Consider the following 13,791-nt stretch of genomic DNA (forward strand, 5'->3'; position numbering starts at 1 on the left):
ACCTGGGTAGGGCAAAAGAAAAAAAGAATAAACAGAGACAAAAGGATAGGGACGGGACCTGCACCAGTGGGAAGGAGCCGTGAAGCAGGAAGGGTTTCCACACACTAGAAGCCCCTTCGCGGGCGGAGACTGCGGGTGGCGGAGGGGGAAAGCTTCGGAGCCGCGGAGGAGAGCGCAGCCACAGGGGTGCGGAGGGCAAAGCGGAGAGATTCCCCACAGAGGATCCGTGCCGACCAGCACTCACCACCCCGAGAGGCTTGTCTGCTCACCCGCCGGGGTGGGCGGGGGCTGGGAGCTGAGGCTTGGGCTTCTGAGTTCGGAGTGCAGGGAGAGGACTGGGGTTGGCGGTGTGAACACAGCCTGAAGTGGTTAGTGCGCCACGGCTGGCCGGGAGGGAGTCTGGGAAAAGGTCTGGACTTGCCTAAGAGGTAGGAGACCATTATTTTGGCGTGCGCGAGGAGACGGGATTCAGAGCACTGCCTAAATGAGCTCCAGAGACGGGCGCAAGCCACGGCTATCAGTGCGGACCCCAGAAACGGGCATGAGACGCTAAGGCTGCTGCTGCCACCACCAAGAGGCCTCTGTGCCAGCCCAGGTCACTATCTACATCTCCCCTCCCGGGAGCCTGTGCAGCCTACCGCCGCCAGGGTCCCGTGATCCAGGGACAACTTCCCCAGGAGAACACGCAACGAGCGAGCCCCTCCCTCCCTCTGGCCTGAGTGAGCCAGAGCCCCCTAATCAGCTGCTATTTTAACCCCGTCCTGTCTGAGCAAAGAACAGATGCCCTCAGGTGACCTACACGCAGAGGCGGGGCCAAATCCAAAGCTGAACCCCGGGAGCTGTGTGAACAAAGAAGAGAAAGGGAAATATCTCCCAGCAGCCTCAGGAGCAGCAGATTAAATCTCCACAATCAACTTGATGTACCCTGCATCTATGGAACACCTGAATAGATAACAAATCATCCCAAAATTGAGGTGGTGGACTTTGAGAGCAAATGTAGACTTAGGGTTTGCTTTCTGCATCTAACTTGTTTCTGGTTTTATGTTTATCTTAGCTTAGTATTTAGAGCCTATTATAATTGGTAGATTTGTTTGTTGATTTGGTTGCTCTCTTCCTCCTTTTTTTTTAATATATATATATTTTTCCTTCTGTTTTTGTGAGTGTGTATATGTATGCTTCTTTGCTTTTGTTGGTATAGCTTTGTTTTTACCATTTGTCCTAGGATTCTGTCTGTCCATTTTTTGTTTGTTTGTTTGTTTAGTATAGTTTTTAGCGCTTGTTATCATTGGTAGATTTGTTTTTTGGTTTCGTTGCTCTCTTTTTACTTTCTTTTATTAATTACTTTTTAATAATTATTTTTTATTTTAATAACTTCATTTTATTTTATTTTTTTCTTTCTTCCTTCCTCCCTTCCCTTCCTTCCTTCCTTCCTTCCTTTTTCTTTCTTTCTTTCTTTCTTTCTTTCTTTCTTTCTTTTCTCCCTTTTCTCTGAGACTGGTGGCTGACAGGGTCTTGGTGCTCTGCCCAGGTGTCAGGCCTGTGCCTCTGAGGTGGGAGAGCCAAGTTCAGGACATTGGTCCACCAGAGACATCCTGGCTCCACATAACATCAAACAGCGAAAGCTCTCCCAGAGATCTGCGTCTCAATGATAAGACCCAGCTCTACTCAACAACCAGCAACCTACAGTGCTGGACACCCTAACCAAACAACCAGCAAGACAGGAACACAATCCCACCCATTATCAGAGAGGCTGCCTAATATCATAACAAGGTCACAGACACTCCAAAACACACCACCAGACATGGTCCTGCCCACCAGAAAGACAAGATCCAGCCTCATCCACCAGAAAATAGGCACTAGTCCCCTCCACCAGGAAGCCTACACAACCCACTGAACCAACCTTAGCCACTGGGGGCAGACACCAAAAACAACGGGAACTACGAACCTCCAGCCTACGAAAAGGAGACCCCAAACACAGTAACTTAAGCAAAATGAGAAGACTGAGAAACACACAGCAGATGAAGGAGCAAGGTAAAAACCCACCACACCAAACAAATGAAGAGAAAATAGGCAGTCTACCTGAAAAAGAATTCTGAGTAATGATAGTAAAGATGATCCAAAATCTTGGAAATAGAATGGAGAAAATACAAGAAAGGTTTAACAAGGACCTAGAAGAACCAAAGAGCAAACAAACAGTGATGAACAGCACAATAAATGAAATTAAAAACTCTCTAGAAGGGATCAATAGCAGAATAACTGACAGAGAAGAACAGATAAGTGACCTGGAAGATAAAATAGTGAAAATAACTACTGCAGAGCAGAATAAAGAAAAAAGAATGAAAAGAACTGAGGACAGTCTCAGAGACCTCTGGGACAATATTAAACGCACCAACATTTGATTTAAAGGGGACCCAGAAGAAGAAGAGAAAAAGAAAGGGACTGAGAAAATATTTGAAGAGATTATAGTTGAAAGCTTCCCTAATATGGGAAAGGAAATAGTTAATCAAGTCCAGGAAGCACAGGGAGTCCCATACAGGATAAATGCAAGGAGAAACACACAAGACACATATTAATCAAACTGTCAAAAATTAAATATAAAGAAAAATTATTAAAAGCAGCAAGGGAAAAACAACAAATAACATACAAGGGAATCCCCATAAGGTTAACAGCTGATCTTTCAGCAGAAACTCTACAGGCCAGAAGCGAGTGGCAGGACATATTTAAAGTGATGAAGGGGAAAATCCTACAACCAAGATTACTCTACCCAGCAAGGATCTCATTCAGATATGACAGAGAAATTAAAACCTTTACAGACAAGCAAAAGCTAAGAGAATTCAGCATCACCAAACCAGCTTTACAACAAATATTAAAGGAACTTCTCTAGGCAGGAAATACAAGAGAAGGAAAAGACCTACAATAACAAACCCAAAACCACTAAGAAAATGGTAATAGGAATATACATATCGATAATTACCTTAAATGTAAATGGATTAAATGCTCCAACCAAAAGACATAGACTGGCTGAATGGATATAAAAAAAGATCCATATATATGCTGTCTACAAGAGACCCACTTCAGACCTAGGGACACATACAGACTGAAAGTGAGGGGATGGAAGATGATATTCCACACAAATGGAAATCAAAAGAAAGCTGGAGGGCTTCCCTGATGGCGCAGTGGTTGAGAGCCCGCCTGCCAATGCAGGGGACACGGGTTCATGCCCCAGTCTGGGAAGATCCCACATGCCGTGGGGCGGGTAGGCCTGTGAGCCATGGCCGCTGAGCCTGTGTGTCCAGAGCCTGTGCTCTGCAACAGGAGAGGCCACAACAGTGAGAGGCCTGTGTACCGCAAAAAAAAAAAAAAAAAAAAAAAAAGAAAGAAAGCTGGACTTTAAAATAAAGAATGTTACAAGAGACAAGGAAGCACACTACATAGTGATCAAGGGATCAATCCAAGAAGAAGATATAACAATTATAAATATACATGCACCCAACATAGGAGCACCTCAATACATAAGGCAACTGCTAACAGCTATACAAGAGGAAATTGACAGTAACACAAAAATAGTGGAGGACTTTAACAATTCACTTACACCTATGGAGAGATCATCCAAACAGAAAATTAATAAGGAAACACAAGCTTTAAATGACACAACAGACCAGATAGATTTCATTGATATTTATAGGACATTCGATCCAAAAACAGCAGATTACGCTTTCTTCTCAAGTGCGCACAGAACATTTTACAGGATAGATCATATCTTGGGTCACAAATCAAGACTCAGTAAATTTAAGAAGATTGAAATCATATCAAGCATCTTTTCTAACCACAACGCTATGAGATTAGAAATCAATTACAGGGAAAAAGATGTAAAAAACACAAACACATGAAGGCCAAACAATACGTTACTAAATAACCAAGAGATCACTGAAGAAATCAAAGAGGAAGTCAAAAAACACCTAGAGACAAATGACAATGAAAACACAACGATCCAAAACCTTTGGGATGCAGCAAAAGCAGTTCTAAGAGGGAAGTTTATGGCTATACAAGCCTACCTCAAGAAAAAAGAAAAATCTCAAATAAACAATCTAAGGTTACATATAGAGGAACTAGAGAAAGAAGAACAAACAAAACCCAAAGATAGCAGAAGGAAAGAAATCATAAAGATCAGAGCAGAAATAAATGAAATAAAAACAAAGAAAACAACAGCAAAGATCAATAAAACTAAAAGCTGGTTCTTTGAGAACATAAAAAAAGTTGATAAACCATTAGCCAGACTCATCAAGAAAAAGAGGGAGAGGACTCAAATCAATAAAATTAGAAATGAAAAAGGAGAAGTTACAACAGACACCGCAGAAATATGAAACATCCTAAGAGAGTACTACCAGCAAGCCTATGGCAATAAAATGGACAACCTGGAAGAAATCGACAAGTTCTTAGAAAGGTATAACCCTCCAAGACTAAACCAGGAAGAAAGAGAAAATACGAACACACCAATCACAAGTAATGAAATTGAAAATGTAATTAAAAATCGTCCAAGAAACAAAATCCAGGACCAGATGGCTTCACAGGTGAATTCTATCAAACATTTAGAGAAGAGTTAACACCCATCATTCTCAAACTCTTCCAAAAAATTGCAGAGGAAGGAAAACTCCCAAACTCATTCTATGAGGCCCCCATCACCCTGATACCAAAACCAGACAAAGATACTACAAAAAAAGAAAATTACAGACCAATATCACTGATGAATATAGGTGCAAAACTCCTCAACAAAATCGTGGCAAACAGAATCCAACAACACATTAAAAGGATCATACACCATGATCAAGTGTGATTTATCCTGGAGATACAAGGTTTCTTCAATACACGCAAATCAATCAATGTGATACACCATATTAACAAACTGAAGAATAAAAACCATACGATCATCTCAGTAGATGCAGAAAAAGCTTTTGACAAAATACAACACCCATTTATGATAAAAACTCTCTAGAAAGTGGGCATAGAGGGAACCTATTTCAACATAATAAAGGCCATATACAAAAAACACACAGCAAACATCATTCTCAGTGGTAAAAAACTGAAAGCATTGTTCTAAGTTCAGGAACAAGAGAAGGATGTCCACTCTCATCACTCTTATTCAACATAGCTTTGGAAGTCCTAGCCACGGAAATCACAGAAGAAAAAGAAATAAAAGGAATCCAAATTGGAAAAAAAGAAGTTAAGCTGTTGCTGTTTACAGATGACATGATACTATATATAGAGAATCCTAAAGATGCTACCAGAAAACTATTAGAAGTAATCAATGAATTTGGCAAAGTAGCAGGATACAAAATTAAGACACAGAAGTCTCTTGCATTCCTATACACTAATGATGAAAAATCTGAAAGATAAATCAAGGAAACACTCCCATCTACCACTGCAACAAGAAGAATAAAATACCTAGGAATAAACCTACCTAAGGAGACAAAAGACCTGTATGCAGAAAACTATAAGACACTGATGAAAGAAAGTAAAGATGATAGAAACAGATGGAGAGATACACCAGGTTCTTGGATTGGAAGAATCAACATTGTGAAAATGACTATACTACCCTAAGCAATCTACAGATTCAATTCAATCCCTATCAAACTACCAATGGCTTTTTTCACAGAACTGGAAGAAAAAAGTTCACAATTTGTATGGAAACACAAAAAGACCCCGAATAGCCAAAGCAATCTGGAGAAAGAAAAACGGAGCTGGAGGAATCAGGCTCTTGGACTTCACACTATACAACAAAGCTACAGTAATCAAGACAGTATGGTACTGGCACAAAAACAGAAATATAGATCAATGGAACAGGATAGAAAGCCCAGAGATAAACCAAGCGTGTATGGTCAACTTATTTTTGATAAAGGAGGCAAGAATATACAATGGAGAAAAACAGCCTCTTCAATAAGTGGTGCTGGAAAAACTGGACAGCTACGTGTAAAAAGAATGAAATTAGAATACTCCCTAACACCATAGACAAGAATAAACTCAAAATGGATTAAAGACCTAAATGTAAGGCCAGACACTAGAAAAGTCTTAGAGGAAAACATAGGCAGAACACTCTATGACATAAATCACAGCAAGATCCTTTTGACCCACCTCCTAGAGAAATGGAAATAAAAACAAAAATAAACAAATGGGACCTAATGAAACTTAAAAGCTTTTGCACAGCAAAGGAAAACATAAACAAGATGAAAAGACAACCTTCAGAATGGGAGAAAATATTTGCAAATGAAGCAACTGACAAAGGATTAATCTCCAAAATTTACAAGCAGCTCATACAGCTCAATATCAATAAAAAAGAGAAGCCTATCCAAAAATGAGCAGAAGGCCTAAATAGCCATTTCTCCAAAGAAGATATACAGATTGCCAACAAACACATGAAAGGATGCTGAACATCACTAATCACTAATCATTAGAGAAATGCAAATCAAAACTACAACAAAACTACACCTCACAGCAGTCAGAATGGCCATCATCAAAAAATCTACAAACAATAAATGTGTGTGGAGTGTGTGGAGAAAAGGGAACCCTCTTTCACTGTTGGTGGGAATGTAAATTGATACATCCACTATGGAGAACAGTATGGAGGTTCCTTAACAAACTAAAAATAGAACTACCCTACAACCCAGCAATAACACTCCCGGACATATACCCTGAGAAAACCATAATTTAAAAAGAGTCATGTACCATAATGTACATTGCAACTCTATTTACAATAGCCTGGGCATGGAAGCAACCTAAGTGTCCATCAACAGATCAATGGATAAGGAAGATGTGGCACATATATACAATGGAATATTACTCAGCCATAAAAAGAAACGAAATTGAGTTATTTGTAGTGAGGTGGATGGACCTAGAGTCTTTCATACAGAGTGAAGTAAGTCAGAAAGACAAAAACAAATACCATATGCTAACACATATATATGGAATCTAAAAACAAAAAAAACAAATCAAAAAAAAAACATTCTGAAGAACGTAGGGGCAGGACAGGAATAAAGATGCAGACACAGAGAATGGACTTGAGGACACAGGGAGGGGGAAGGGTTAGCTGGGACGAAGTGAGATAGTGGCATGGACATATATACACTACCAAATGTAAAACAGATAGCTAGTGGGAGGTAGCCACATAGCACAGGGAAATCAGCTCGGTGCTTTGTGACCACCTAGAGGGGTGGGATAGGGAGGGTGGGAGGGAGAAGCAAGAGGGAGGAGATATGGGGATATATGTATATGTATAGCTGATTCACTTTGTTATAAAGCAGAAAGTAACACACCATTGTAAAGCAATTATACTCCAATAAAGATGTTAAAAAATAAATTAATTAATTTAAAAAAATGATTGGTGATGTTATTTTACATAGTTTCACTAATTGTAAATATCTTTATACCACATTTTATGTAAGAAAAAGGCTTTTGAAAGAGGCTAGAACATAAATAGAAAAGAGGATATGACTGTTTACACATGTTCCTTCAAGTTTTACTCTGTTAACCATATAATAAGAAACATAACTGAAACTCCTGGAGCTTTTCTTGGTAGTGATCATATCAAGAGACTGAATTTCACAGTACTGTTCTTTGGTAATGCTGGGCTGGCGACTCAAACACTTATACCATACATAAAAATCAACTTAAAATGGATTAAAGACTTAAACGTAGGATCTGATACTCCAGAACTCCTGAAGAAAACATATTATGTCATTGGCCTTGGCAATGATCTCCTGGATATGACACCAAAAGCACAGGCAATAGAGCAAAAATAGGCCAGTGGGACAACATCAAACTAAAAGCCTTCTGAACTGCAAAGGAAAAAATCAACAGAGAGAAAAAAACACCTAAAGAGCAGGAGAAATATTTGTAAACCTTATATCTGATAAGGGTTAATTTCCAAAATATATAAGGAATGCCTATAGCTCAACAGCAAAATAAACTAATTGCCCAATTCAAAAAATGGACTAAATACTTGATTTACATAATAAGACATATAAATGGTCAACAGATACATGAAAAGATGCTCAATGTCACTAATCACTGGGGAAAGGCAAACCAAAACCACAATGAGATATCACCTTACACCTGTTAGGATGACTAATATAAAAGGAAGGAAGGAAGGAATGGAAGGAGAGAGGGGAGGGAGAGGAAGGAAGAAAGAAATTAGTTGTTGGTGAAGATGTGGAGAAATTGGAAATTTTGTATATTGTTGGTAGGAATGTAAAATGGTACAGCCTCTATGGAAAACAGTATGGAGATTACTTTAAAAAATTAAAAATAGGACTACCATGTGATTCAGCAATACCACTTATGGGTATCACTCCTATATTCATTGCAGCACTATTCAAACAGCCAAGACATGGAAGCAACCTAAATGTCCATCGATGGATAAGTGGATAAAGAAAATGTGGAATATACATACAATGAGATATTATTCAGCCTTAAAGAGAAGAAAACTGTGCAATATGAGACAACAGGGATGAACCTGGAGGACTCTATGCTAAGTGAAATAAGCCCATCACGGAAGGACAAATACTGCATGATTTCACTTATATGAAGTATCTAAAAGAGTCAAGTCATAGAAGCAAAGAATAGAACAGTGGTTTCCAGGGTCTGGGAGAAGGAAGAAATGAGGAGTTGCTAATCAATGGGTATTAAATTTCAGTTATGCAAGATACCTAAGCTCTCAAGACGTGCTGTACAACATAGTGCATGTAGGTAACAATACTGCTTGTATACTAAAAAAAACTGTTAAGAATTTAGATCACATATTAAATGGTCTTACCACAATAAAAAAAATTTTAAGAGTTTAAAGGGATCCTGAGAGCAAGCAGTTTAAGAACTTGATCTAGAGAATAAACTTCAGGAATTATTTTTCAAAATTACAATAGCCCAGAATGGTAACATGTCTATCTATTTAGTAGTTATTACCACGTTTTTAATTTGATAGCTTCACAGTTGCCAACAAGGAATTCTGACCTATTGTTCAAGTAAAAAGAAGAGTAACAGTGTCACAAAGCACACAGACTCCAGAAAAGAAATGCAGGAAGGTGAGAGCTTCTGTCACAGCCTCTACCTGGTCACAGATTTGCTCAGGGCTTGTCTGGGAGCCACTTTCTTGTCTTCCAATTAAAAAAGCAAAGAAGGGCAACAAAAGCAAATATAAACAATGGGACCATATTAAACTAAAAAGCTTTTGCACAGCAAAGGGAGCCATCAACAAAACAAAAAGGCAACCACTGAGTGGGAGAAGATATTTGCAAGTGATATACTTGATAAGGGGTTGATATCCAAAATATTTAAAGAACTCATACAACTCAATTTCACAAAAGCAAATAACTCAATTAAAAAATGGGCTGAGGACCTGAATAGACATTTTTCTGAAGAAGACATACACAGATGGCCAACAGACACATGAAAAGATGCTCAACATCACTAATCATCAGGGAAATGCAAATCAAAACCACAATAAGATACCACCTCACACTTGTCAGAACGGCTATTATCAAAAAGACAAGACATAACAAGTACTGGCGAGGACGAGGAGAGAAGGGAACCCTGGTGCACTATTGGTGGGAACATAATAAATTGGTGCAGCCACTGTGGAAAACAGTATGGAGGTTCCTCAAAAAATTAAAAATGTAACTACAATATGATCCAGCAATTTCACTTTTGGATATTTATCTAAAGAAAATGAAAACACTAATTTGAAAAGATACAATGCACCCCTATATTCACTGCAGCATTATTTACAATGGCCAAGATATGGAAGCAACCTAAGTGTCCGTCAACAGATGAATGGATAAAGAAGATGTGGTATATATATACACAATGGACTATTACTCAGCCATTAAAAGATAATGAAATCTTGCTCTTTGAAACATCATGGATGGACCTAGGGGTATTATGCTAAGTGAAATAAGTCAGATAGAGAAAGATAAATACCATATGATTTCATTTGTATGAGTAATCTAAAAAAATAAAACAAATGAAGAAACAAACAAAACAGAAGCAGACTTATAGATACAGAGAACAAACTGGCGGTTACCAGTGGGGAAGGGAATGGGAGGTTAGGTGAAATAGGTGAAAGGGATTAAGAAATACAAATTTCCAGTTATAAAATAAGTATCGGGGATGTAATGTACAGCATGGGGACTATAGTTAATAATACTCTACTGGGAATTCCCTGGTGGTCCAGGGGTTAGGACGCAGCACTTTCACTGCCGTGGGTCCAGGTTTAATCCCTGGTTGGGAACTAAGATCCCTGCAAGCCATGTGGTGTGGTCAAAAAAAAAATAATAATAATATTGTATTAATTTTGTATGGTGACAGATGAACTAGACTTATCATAGTGATCAATTCATAATGAATATAAATGTTGAACCACTATGTCGTACACCTGAAACTAATATAATGTTGCTTGTAAACTATACTTCAAAAAAAAGAAAAAAAAAGAGTAGAGAAGAGAGGACAGGAGAGAAGAGGAGAAGAGAAGGGAAACCACCCTTGAAAAAAAGAAATTTATTTTAAAATACGATAAGATGTGCTATCTGTGTTAAACTACAATATTGTGTCTATGAGTCTCATATCTACCAAAAACTAGCTTCCTTTCTTCAGCAAGTGGTTCCATGTGACAAAATGTTGGAAAGAGAAACCACAGCCCTCCGGCTGACAACCTGAAACCATACAGCTATTTACCAAAGTTAACACTTCACCCACATAACAAGCACACAGAAAACATTTCATCTCTAAGTAAGGTGAGACAAGACCGGGGCAAAAAAAGAAGAAAAGGGAGAACACTCATAAGAAATGGAAAAAGTAAGAAAATAAAAGCTTAAAGGAAACGAATGCGAAATTAAAATTCATACAGGGAAAGGAAGGTATGAGAAAAGAGAAGGAAACTGTGGGACAATATAAATAAAAGGCTAAGTCAGATACGGGACACTGTGTTGGGAAAATGAAAGAACATAAACAAAATTTTAACAAGAAGGAGAAACAAAATTTTCTGTGAGCCATGCTGGACCCTGGAAAATAAGAGGCAGGCTTGCCCTTGCCACAGTTTTGCTGTCTGTCTTCAGGGCCAACGCACCTGTTTCGTTTTGTTTGGTTTGGTTTTCCTCTGTGGGTCTTGCTCGGGGGCCTCAGGTGGAGCTGTCCCTTGGGGAGCAAGTACAGGGAGGCTTTCACAGCACAGGCTCTGTGTAAGGACCCGAGCCACCTGTCAATAGACGAAGACTGGACCTGAAGGCCACAGGCCCTGCCCCAGGGGCAGGTGGTTGAGAAGCACAGAGTAACCCCACTTAACCTCTCCTGATGAACAAAATAGCTGACTGGTGTCAGAGGAAAATCCAGACCCAGCTGAGGTCTGCAGAACCTGCCTCGCCTTGCATGCTTGTTGATGCTCAGGCCACCTGATCCCCCTGCTGGGCACGTGTAAAGTGACATGAAATGACCCCGAAAACAACAACCAGAGAGACCCCACGTCATAAGAAGACCTGGCATCTGGAGGTGCTTGGAATTGGAAAGGGAATCTACTTAAAATAGGGATCAAAATGTCATCGTTAATAGGGAAGGAAAAGTTTGATTAGGATTTAATTGTAAAAATAGAAACAAACATAATAAAAACCAGTTAATTTTATATTTCTATTTAGTTATATATTAATTCGCAGCATACACATAGAAGAGTCTGTGTTGTGTTTTGTTTGAAAGACTATTTTTTAGAACAGTTTCAGGTTTTACAACAAAGCTGAGAGGAAGGTACAGAAATTTACTTAATACGTCCCTGCCCTTATGCACACACGCATGCACACACACACACACACACACACACACACAGCCTCTCCCGTTATCAACATCATACGCCAAAATGATACATTTTTTACCAAGGGTGAACTAACACATCATAACCACACAAAATTCATAATTTACCTTAGGGTTTACTCTTGGTGTTGTACATTCTATGAGTTTGGACAGATGTACAATGACATGTATCCATCACTACAATGTCATACAGAGGAGTTTCCCTACCCTAAAATCCTCTGGGCCCTGCCTAATCATCCTCCCCTCCGCTCAATCCCTGGCAACCACTGATTTTTTTATTGCCTCCATAGTTTTACCTTTTCCAGAGTGTCATATAGTTGGAATCATATAGTACGTAGCCTTTTCATATTGTCTTCTTTCACTTAGTAATATAGATTTAAGATTCCCCTGTGTTTGCATGTTTGATAGCTTGTTTCTTTTTAGCACTAAATAATATTTCATTATCTGGATGTACCACAGTACCATTCACCTACTGAAGGACATCTTAGTTGCTTCCAAGTTTGGGAACTTACGAATAAAGCTGCTATAAACAACCATGTGCAGGTTTTCATGTGGATATAAGTTTTCAATTCCTTTGGGCAAATGCCAAGAAGCATGATTGTTGGATTGAATGGCAAGAGGTTGTTTAGTTGTGTAAGGAACTGACAAAATGTCTTCCAAAGTGGCTGCGCCACTTTGCATTCCCACCAGCAATGAATGAGGATTCCTGTCGCTCCCCTTTCTCAGCAGCATTGGGTGTTGTCAGTGTTCTGGATTTTGGCCATTCTAATAGGTTTGTCTGTGTGTTGTTTTCACATGATATTTTGTTGTAGAATAACATGATGAAATCCTCTGTACTTTGAATGTGATTTTTCTGGCAAGATAATAGATCATTTTTGAAAATTATTTCAGTGCTTCATCACCTTCTCCAAGCACCATTCAGTCCCTGGTTACTACAAACATTCCTGGGTACCCTGTGCATCACGCCACTGCCCCAGTCACCGTCACATCCCAGCTGCTCACCCTTCCTCCTTCATAGTCCTCACTGGTCATTGGCTCTATATCGTAAAACATCAATCACTATTTTTCTAATAAAAAATTAATTTGCAGTTTCACTCGGCAGACAATATGCAATGTGTATCCATTGATAATATTAAGAAATGTATTTAGAATCACATTTGTAATGCCTAAACGAATTAATGTTTCCGGGCAACAATCATCAATGCCAGCAAATTCACAAAAAAAGGCACTCATGTCTTCACAACACCTCCTTGGAAGTAGTAGCCTTGCCCAAATCATCAAACCTGACTCTGATCAAGCCTCAAAATCTAATGACCAACCTGCAGAAGTACAAAGAGCAGAGAAATATGTCCGATGACACCCTGGCAAGCAGTCCCTGGGGGTACGGAAGACTCAAAACGCCTCAGCACTGAATAGGATCTCTCCCAGGCCTGCAAACCAACTTCAGGCGCTGGCTCTCTCTTCTTCCCCATCCGTTCATAATTCTGCAGGGAACCTCTTGCTCCTCTGAACGTGCCTAATCAATTCTTACGTGAGCTTCAGTGCACCATTTCCAACAAATCCAGCACTGAAGACGTCACCAACGTGCTTGACATTCGGTACTGGATCCTTGCCCTCCTGGCAATGCCTTGGCTTCTGTGACACTGCACCTTCCTGCTTGTCCCCTGTCCCTCCTGACCTGCCCCGGTCTCCTTTAGGGGTCCCTCTTTCTTTGCTGGTCTTTTAAAATGCCGTCGCTCCCCCAGGACTCCACTGCTCCCCCCCACTCCACTCACCATCCCTGGTCATCCCACCTGCTCTCCTGAGGAAGGCCAAGTCAATAGCCCCTGCTCAGTGAGAACTCTCCCCAGGGTAAAGCCTGAGACAATACCTTCTACTTCTGATGTTTAAAACAGGCTAAAAATTAAACAGCCAGAGTTGCCTGAAGCTTTCTGCAGGAGCACTGCTTTT

At 39.7% G+C, this 13,791-nt stretch overlaps 1 protein-coding gene across 1 annotated transcript in view; it reads right to left on the reverse strand.

Moving 5' to 3' along the window:
- Window positions 1-13,791, reverse strand: part of CD226 (CD226 molecule) — an 81,572-nt gene that overhangs the window by 24,686 nt on the left and 43,095 nt on the right. The gene's annotated exons all lie outside the window — the stretch shown is intronic.

The sequence above is a fragment of the Mesoplodon densirostris genome, chromosome 15 (assembly GCF_025265405.1).
Source record: "Mesoplodon densirostris isolate mMesDen1 chromosome 15, mMesDen1 primary haplotype, whole genome shotgun sequence".
NCBI lineage: Eukaryota > Metazoa > Chordata > Mammalia > Artiodactyla > Ziphiidae > Mesoplodon > Mesoplodon densirostris.